This window comes from Schistocerca piceifrons, chromosome 7, assembly GCF_021461385.2.
Source record: "Schistocerca piceifrons isolate TAMUIC-IGC-003096 chromosome 7, iqSchPice1.1, whole genome shotgun sequence".
Lineage (NCBI taxonomy): Eukaryota > Metazoa > Arthropoda > Insecta > Orthoptera > Acrididae > Schistocerca > Schistocerca piceifrons.
Genome location: NC_060144.1, coordinates 79,045,854 through 79,055,812, shown reverse-complemented (window position 1 = coordinate 79,055,812; position 9,959 = coordinate 79,045,854). Strand labels below are relative to the sequence as shown.

Genomic DNA, 9,959 nt, shown 5'->3' with positions numbered 1-9,959 from the left:
GGTGTTCACTCGCCCGCAATCTGCAAGAGAGAGAGGGAGCTAAACTTCGCACAGCTTTGCGGAAGTTGCCAAAGATGACAGACACTGCCTGGCTTAGCGAAACAGCCACCAGCGTGACTTGCATACCGGTGCACAACTGACGCAGATAAACGAGGACCTCGAAGTTGCAGTGAGCGCTCGCTGGATATGCCCCACGCTGCATTCTGACATGGTTAGCCACGTGCCCTCTTAGGTGCGTGGCAGAGGCTGATAGGTGTCTGCTTTAACCTGCCATCTTTCATATGTCCCATTTATTTGTATGTGGATCACTGGCACGAACTTTTGCTTCTGTGGCGGTAACGCATTGTATGTAATGGTCCGACAGTCGTCTGAGACATTCTGTTTTTGCACTGCTTTGGACAGAAGGCGTGGCATTGGTCCGAAGTGGTAATGAATGTCGCTACAATAAGATGCACTGAAAGGGGCAGAGAGAGCTTTGCGTGAGTGCAGTAATGAGTTCGTATCGAGGGCGTGAAAACAAGAAGCATGTACCGCCCCTCTCTGTCCGTCTGTCTGATCTGAAACAAAAGGAAATGTATATATGAAGATGGTATCTGTTCTTTCGGACTTGTCCGAAAAAAGCAGTTGCCATCGGTGACCATGCAGCTCGTTAGAATGAAATTACAATAAAATGAATACCCCTAGCTGCATACAGGCGTTGATATAAGTCAACGGGGACAGTTGAAAATGTGTGCCCTGACGGAGATTCGAACCCAGGCTCTGCTGCTTACATGGCAGACGCTCTGTCCATCTCAGCCACCAAGGACACAGAAGATGGTGCGACTACAGGGACTTATCTCTGGCACGCCTCCTGTGAGACCCACATTCCCCACTTATTGTCCCGCACTATATTCATTTTGGGACAATAAGTTGGGAATGTGGGTCTCACGGGAGGCGTGCCAGAGATAAGTCCCTGCAGTCGCAGTCTTCTCTGTGTCCTTGGTGGTTCAGATGGGTAGAGCGTCCCCCATGTAAGTAGGAGATCCCAGTCCCGGTTGGAGCACACATTCTCAACTGTCCCCGTTGACTTATATAAACGCCTGTATGCAGGTAGGAGTATTCGTTTCATTGTAAAAACCAGGAAACGTGCCCTTTTTTCTTACATTGAGACACTGTGGTTGCCTACGTCTTCTTGTCGAACAGATTAGGATGATGCCAGCGACTGCGATCAGTGTGTGTCGGACCTTGCTCTGTTGGTGAACTGAATATAACTCGTGACCGGTTGTACTAAGTCGATAAATAGCTCTTGCACTTTTAATACTATTTTCAAACGTCTGTTAAGGAATAGATCTTTGTGTAATTATGCTGAGAGCAGCATGTATTTGTACATTATTCAGTTTAACAGTGTAAGGCTTTTGTAAATTTTGAAGTACAATAATAAGGTTACTTTATTTCAGATTCGCAACTTTCGTAAATTTTATTAACTGAAGCATGAATTTTAACAGATAGTAGAACAGGCCAGACGTGAGGCGTAGCTCAACAACTACAAAGGGCGTTAAAAAAGTTTTGCACAGTCGTCTCTAATTTTTTTTATTTTTTGCAGGAGGAGAATGAAATTTTTTGAGAACATACTTCGAACATTTAGCTATACATTGAGCCTACTCAGTGTAGCCTCCTTCAGCTGTGACGCATCTGGCCCAACGTTCTTTCCATGATGTAAATGCATTTTGATAAAATTCTGGGGATTGACTTTTACACCATCACTTGACATGGGAAATAAGGTCTTTCTCACTATCAAATGTTTTACCGCGCAGGTGGGCCTTCAGACGACCAAAGAGGTAAAAGTCAGAGGAGCCAAGTCCGGACTGTAGGGAGGATGAGGAACAATTTTCCAACCCATTTTCCTGATTTTCTCGTGCATCATAACCGCTGTATGGGGTTTGGCATTGTCATGGTGCAGCCTGATGAGCTGACCCTGAAGATATGGTCTCTGGGTCTTTATGGCACGTCGCAGCTTGTGCAATGACAAACAGTAACGGTCCCGGTTAATTGTGGAGTCAGGTTACAAAAAGTCAACGAAAATGACAGCGCACTGATCCAAGAAGAAGAAGGTCAGCACCTTTCGGCCTGCTGTTCCTGAAAGTCTTGGTTTCTTCTTCCGAGGGGAACCTGGATGACGCCACTCCATGGATTGGGTTTTGCTCTCAAGTTCGGACAAAAACAACCATGTTTCATCCTGGGTAATGACGCCGTCAAAACACTGTTTCCACTCTCCAGTAAAGGTCTTCATGAGACCCTCGCACACAATCTTCCTCATCGTTCATTTCTCTTGTCAATAATATAGGCACCCAACGTGGACGGATTTTTCTGTACCCTAATGACTGTACCAGTGATACTACACCACCTAATGACAAACGAGTCTTTTCAGCAAGCTAACGTGCCGTCACACATCTGTCATTTTGTATGATTTGATCAGTAGTCTCCTTATTCACATCACTCACTGCCGTCGATGGCCTACCGCATCATGGATTGTCCAGTAGAGAGAAATCACCTTCTTTAGACCTCTGCAACCACCGCTGGATACTGTTGCGATACACTGTGTCCTCCCCATAAACAGGGAGCAACTTCCTGTGAATCGACGTGCAAAGTCATCGCCGGTCTTGAAGAGGAACTCCATCACCGACCGTTGTCGCAACCTGACATCTGCTTCACGGTCCATTATGGCACACCTGTAAATAAGAGAAAATACTTTTATATACCAACTTATAGCAAAATGTTCCAAGTATGTTCAAAAAAAGTTTCATATTCCTCCTGAAAAAAATAAAAAAGTTAAAACTGTGCAAAACTTTTTGAACGTCCTTTGTATACGGAAGCGATTGAACTAAATATTCTCTTAAATAATCAATGTCAGTTTTTTTAAATCAAAAAACCATGTCTGCTCGTAGTACGTGCTCACAAAGAACAACTTTTTGGATTACTAAATTATTTTCAGATCAGATAAGGTAGGTCACTTCGAGAGTTTCGAGACGACGGCTACTCAACATTTTTTCACTTGTTTTGTGGTGGGGCGTTGCGAGGTCATTTCAACGAAATATAACAACTTCATTTATAAAAACATAAATTTGAGTTTCTGTCTTGCTAATCTAGTATAGTTGCTTGTAGAACCACGAGTAAGATGATCAGACTATTTTGTTCATTTGGGCCTATTCATTTTTTAAACAGTTTTATATAAAAGACGCTCTAAGATCTAACTAGTAGTAGAACAAAATGGGTTCTGCCACACTCCTTATTGTCACCAGATTTCCACCTCCTCTCCCATTCACCCACCCACCCACCCCCCTCTGACGCGATGCGCTATTGCTAGATTTCTTCTCTTAATCCCCCCCCCCTAACTCCGACAAAGACCAGTCGTGCAATGCATAAAATGATGGGAAATTCAAATTGCCCTATTGTGCTACATGGGTTTTACCTCATTCCTGTGTCAACATAGTGACAGTATAGCTATTGCGCTAAACGTGAACTGGTGGGAAATAAAAAAATCGAAGGTGAAACACTCTCCTATTTTACGTAAATTGAGATGGAGAGGGGAAGAAAAGAAAGGAAAGAGAGGGGATCTTTGGTGTCAACTGCTTTGGGATATGATACGGAATCAGTGGCGACGAGTGAAAATGTATGCAGGATCAGGATTCGAACCTGGGATCTCCTGCTTTCTAGAGAGGTGCGTTAACCACTGCGGCGTCCGGGACACAGTATTATCACAACCGTGCAGACTATCTCGGCATGCCTCATTGCCAATCCACAATCCCATCGACCGCCACTATCCACAGTCCCTGTTCATTTCCTCCAAGTTCACTTTTTCGAGATTCCCACGGGAAGTTGGACGTAAGTGCGTATCCACACTGAAGAAGTTGGATCCATTGTCCAGTTAGGCATACCAATTATATGAATCCATGATGTCTGTTCTTTCCGACTTGTCCAAAAGAAGAGACACCACACACTGCCTGTTCTTTCAGACGTGTCCGAAAGGACGAACACTATACATTCATATAATCGATACACCTAGCTGGGCAACGGTTCCACCTACCCCACCCGGATGCACAAATACGTCTAACTAGTGGAATCTCAGAGTAGCGAACTTGGAGGAAATGGACGGGGTGTGCAGATAGGTGGCGATGGATTGGACTGTGGATCAGCCATGAGGCATACCAAGAAAGTCCTCGCAGTTGCAATAATGCTATGTCCAGATGGCGCAGTGGTTAACGTGCCTGCCTAGAAAGCAGGAGATCCTGGGTTCGAATCCCACTCCAGTACAACAGACACCACACATCCATATAAATGCATAATATAAACATTGTCCTATTGATATGAAATAAAAAAAAAATTAAGATGACGGATCTGTGCCGATTCTAGGACAAATTTCACCCACTCCTCACCTCTCCCTGTACCAGTTGCGGTACAAAGGGCACTGTCTCACCTGTGTCCTAAGATGTTTTTCCTCTTGCAGGTCCAAGCTGGCATGCTCCACTACTGGCCATTAAAATTACTACACCACGAAGAGGACGTGCTACAGAAGCGAAATTTAACCGACAGGAAGAAGATGCTGTGATATGCAAATGATTAGCTTTTCATAGCATTCACACAAGTTGGCGCCGGTGGCGACACCTACGACGTGCTGACGTGAGGAAAGTTTCCAATCGATTTCTCGTACACAAACAGCAGTTGACCAGCGTTGCCTGGTGAAACGTTGCTGTGATGCCTCGTGTAAGGAGGAGAAATGTGTACCATCACGTTTCCGACTTTGATAAAGGTCAGATTGTAGCCTATCGCGATTGCGGTTTATCGTATCGCGACATTGCTGCTCGCGTTGGTCGAGATCCAATGACTGTCAGCAGAATATGGAATCAGTGGGTTCAGGAGGGTAATATGGACCGCCGTGCTGGATCCCAATGGCCTCGTATCACTAACAGTCGAGATGACAGGCATCATATCCGTGTGGCTGTAACGGATCGTGCAGCCACGTCTCGATCCCTGAGTCAACAGATGGGGACGTTTGTAACACAGCAACCATCAGCACGAACAGTTCGACGACGTTTGCAGCAGCATGAACTCTCAGCTCGGATACCATGGCTGCGGTTACCCTTGACGCTGCATCACAGACAGGAGCGCCTGCGATGGTGTACTCGACGACGAACCTGGGCGCACGAATTGCAAAACGTCATTTTTTTCGGATGAATCCAGGTTCTGTTTACAGCATCATGATGGTAGCATCCGTGTTAGGCGACATCGCGGTGAATGCACATTGGAAGCGTGTATTCGTCATCGCCATACTAGAGTATCACCCGGCGTGATGGTATGGAGTGCCATTGGTTACACGTCTCGGTCACCCCTTGTTCGCATTGACGGCACTTGGAACAGTGGACGTTACATTTCAGATGTGTTACGACCCGTGCCTCTACCCTTAATTCGATCCCTGCGAAACCCTACATTTCAGCAGGGTAATGCACGACCGCATGTTGCAGGTCCTGTACGGGCCTTTCTTGATACAGAAAATGTGTACTGCTGCCCTGGCCAGCACATTCTCCAGATCTCTTTCCAATTGAAAACGTCTGGTCAATGGTGGCCGAGCAACTGGCTGGTCACAATACGCCAGTCACTACTCTTGATGAACTGTGGTATCGTGTTGAAGCTGCATGGGCAGCTGTACCTGTACACGCCATCCAAGCGCTGTTTGACTCAATGCCCAGGCGTATCAAGGCCGTTATTACGGCCAGAGGTGGTTGTTCTGGGTACTGATTTCTATGCACCCAAATTGCGTGAAAATGTAATCACATGTAAGTTCTATAATATATTTGTCCAATGAATACCCGTTTATCATCTGCATTTCTTCTTGGTGTAGCAATTTTAATGGTCAGTAGTGTATTAATAGACACAAGAAAAACTGTTTTTCCCATTACCTGTCTAAATATACTGACTACTTCCAACTGACAGGTGGTAACAAGTCTGGACTTGTCTGCTATTTATGGCTTCTACTTTCATTGACATGAAAAACAATGTAGTACATGTAAATAGGTTTCTCCCTTTCAGGTAGAAAGCTAATATTCACTAACATAAGTGGGGATCTGCAGATAGTAGTCATGCTTGGCATATTTCCCTACTGATTGATGCAGTCTACATCGTTGTTAGCTCACCTGTCTTATGTTTTAAGAACATTGCAGAATACTAAGTTTAAAACGGTAGGCAATCCAACAATCATTGATCTTCCTATGACCTTATAGATCACTTGGACAAAGTTTATGTCCACTTGTGCTCTGTTTAAACAACTGCCCCACATCTTTTTGATGTCACAGTTTAAGCAGTTTCCCTTATCCCAGTTACCATAAGCTTAACGTTATGTGATATTCAAAAAATTTTTAAGTCCTAAGATTAAAATCGCAGTAAATTCAAAAATCCACTTACCCTAACTTTAAAATAATGGGAAGTCCTCTGGCTGTCAGAACTAGAACACACATTCTAAGTTTAAAATTGTGTAGCTCGCTAGTACAGCCTGTACGACAATCAAACACTTGTCACTACCATCTGTAGTAGAGTAGGGTGGGATGGATGCTATCGCACCTTTATTTAAACTTAATTCACACTGTGCTGAAGAAAGCCACATGACAACAACACCTCACCACTGTTGCATATGAGACTTCACATGCCAGTCAACAGGCACTGTGCATCATACTGGAATTTCAGTGGTCCCCAGTCCATCCAGTCACTGGCAGCACCATCCAGCACTTGGCAGCAGATACCCGCTCAGGATGATTACAATACATGCCTGATGTCCTACCACAGCAATGCCATATTCAGAACTTTGCATGGATAGTGGAGCGTGGTTGTCCTGACTACCCCGACCACAGGCTCAGCATGGCGTTAGTAAACCAGCACACTGCTTTTGCCTACATGTCGGAATCCGCAGAATGCTTGTGTTGGTATTCCATGTCAACAGTCAGGACTGTGGACAGTTGTTTCTTAACTACTGTACACTATAGGGAGTGATCCCCACTACAGCTGGTTACATGATTTATCACTCAAATCTACTCTAATTTTATAACTGTGGGATGTCCTCCCACGTCAGCTACCACTATGAATGGAGCCTGTGCGTTGTACTCCCATCTTTGCCCACATTCACACACCACAGTATTGTCACAACGTATATCTCGGGCATGTTGGGGTATGCTGAGACGACCCCCACATAGCAGGCACTTACACAGAGGCATTCCTAAGGTCTTGATCACTTCTTAGTTTTCTAAGTGGACAACGCCTAGCTATTCCGACAGGCACCCACACTGTGCACAGATACAGAAGCCAATGCCTTCGCACTCCATGCGCCGGACACACTGCTGTTAGAAGCTGTAACAATACTCGCTAAAGGAATGCACTAGACTACTTTTAACTGTGAACTTTCCTCTATGTTAAGAATAACATGCTGTTTGTTAGGATCTCTCCAATTCAGTCACAAACCTAGTTTGACACTCCATATTTTATTCGTATATGCAGAACTGCATCGAACATTTACTACCATCCAGGTCCCATAAATGAGTAGAGCGAGCTGAGTCGTACACAGTCATTGTTTATGGAATGGATGCTGATATTCTTCCTTCAGAAAGGTGATAAGATGTTTTCAAAAATGGCACAACCGACTGACCTTAGTAATGTAGTGCATCAACTCACTGACAGCTTGCACAGAAAATAATTGATCTTCACCATTAATTTTCTGCTGAAATCAATGATTATTGTATCGAAATTTGTAACTAAAGAAGTAAATTTTGCATGAAACTTGGACCATGTCATTATAATTTCGTTCAGTCTATTCATGAGTGTTTACATTCTATCAGGGGGTCTCTAATTTTGTTCGATATCTGTTGTCATGCTCACTCATAAGAACTCCAAACAAACCTCTAGAATTAACCATACCAGCATCTTCTGTGCTATTTCTTTTACAGCACTTGGCATTTTCAAAGAACCATCCAACAAATATAAGTCTTCCATCCGCTTCTCCTGTATTTTACGAAATCAAAGAGTGATGCCACTGTAACTTCCAAAGATTTCCATGATCACAGTTTTAACGTTTTGACATGTCTTATGCAAAGTCTAATAGCACAGTCATCCGCCTGTACCGTCATTGCGAAACAGAAACAGGATTGTGAAACCACATATGGAGGAGTGTGGAAGAACTAAATACTGAGTAGCTTGGAATAACACAATAATTTCAGATGTTTTGTGGTATTTCATTTCTCAAATGTATTACGTTAAGATATTTAGTTGGTGAAATACGTTACAAATCGCTGTAGGTTTGGAGAATGATAGTGTACACATTTTTTTGGTATTTCAAACATGCCTTTGGTTTTTACCTGCTTTTACGGTAAGCTGCCATGTTGTCATTTGTCACAGTTCGTCATCGATTGCACTTATTAAAAAAAACGACTGTTATCAACATACGTCTCACTGACCAATGCAGTGAAAGCGAACTCCTTGACAGAAATAGATGAGCGGAAGGCAGCAGTGTTAGAGGTTAAAACTTCGTGGTGTCACTGCCAGACACCACACTTGCTAGGTGGTAGTTTAAATCGGCCGCGGTCCATTTAGTACATGTCGGACCCGCGTGTCGCCACTGTGTGATCGCAGACCTAGCGCCACCACAAGGCAGGTCTCGAGATACGAACAAGCACTCGCCCCAGTTGTACGGACGACATTGCTAGCGACAATACGGACGAAGCCTTCCTCTCATTTGCCGAGAGACAGTTAGAATAGCCTTCTGCTAAGTCCATGGCTACGACCTAGCAAGGCGCCAATTGTAACAGTGCATGTATCTTACGAGTCGCATTTGTATAGGCAAGAGAGATGTATCACAAGGCATCATTAAAGTTAAGTATAAAGCAGCTACGTACTTTTCTTGCTACCATTCAATAGTTATCCTGTTCCAGAATTCTCGCCCGTCGGCGTGTGTGTACGCGTGCCTTTCTTTCGGCTACCTCAAGTGGCGTAACAGTCTTGTTACGTCACTACAAACTTAACAGCATGTTACTGATATTGTACTATCATCACGAATAGAACAGGACGCTAGCTCACCGTGACCCTACGTCACAATAACTGTCAAGCACTTTGCTAGAGGAATTTGCGCATAGTGTTGGTAGAGTCTTACCTGTTCATGTCACTGCATCAGAATCGCTGCAGTTATCAACCGAACGATTTTATTTATACCCAAAGTTCCTACAAGTATACCAGATGGGGCAGAGAAGTTTCTATTATAAATTTGTTACACCATTTCCTGCAATTCATCTATACATCACTCCAACATTCCACACCCAATAGGGCACATTTAACGCCGCAGCTAGCAGATGTGTCATGAACGATCTGGCGTTTGTAACGCAGACGCCTGTCCTGCTGAAGACCGAACAAAGCTCTCAATATGGGTGTAACAAAAATGTACGCCACAAATTGCAGCACACATTCCTCACATGTAGATGAATAAGGTATGTTATGTAAACATGGGTCTGGGAACGCTTTTCTCCAACTCATTAATCACGGGAAACACACGACCAGAATGCACCAGTATACCGCCTGCATCTCTTTCTCATAGCAGATATTCAATATGCCCTCCATGGACATGGACCCGCCGCTGTAGAATTTCGGACTCGCTTATGTACTGTGCATGGTTTCGCAGCGTTCCATTATATAGGTAAGAAGACTCTGAACGTCTTGTACTGGGGTTCCATACAAGAGAGCTTTCAAATGGCCCCACAAATAAAAGTCCATGGGTTTAGTTCGAGAGAGAGTGGAACCCAGACAATTTGTCCATCTCAACCTATCCATCTGATAGTTAATCTGTTATTTAGAAGCTGGCGGGCATTAACACTAAAACGAGGACGTGCTCCACCGTGCATGAAGTACATGTTTTGTCGCACAGCTAAAGGCACATCTGCTAACAGATCAGGTAG

The 9,959-nt window shown here is 44.2% G+C and overlaps 1 non-coding gene across 1 annotated transcript; it reads left to right on the top strand.

Moving 5' to 3' along the window:
• The first annotated feature begins 4,217 nt into the window (after window positions 1-4,217).
• Trnas-aga lies at window positions 4,218-4,291 on the top strand. The gene has a single exon. It is a non-coding gene; the product is annotated as a tRNA-Ser (tRNA).
• Window positions 4,292-9,959: the final 5,668 nt, after the last annotated feature.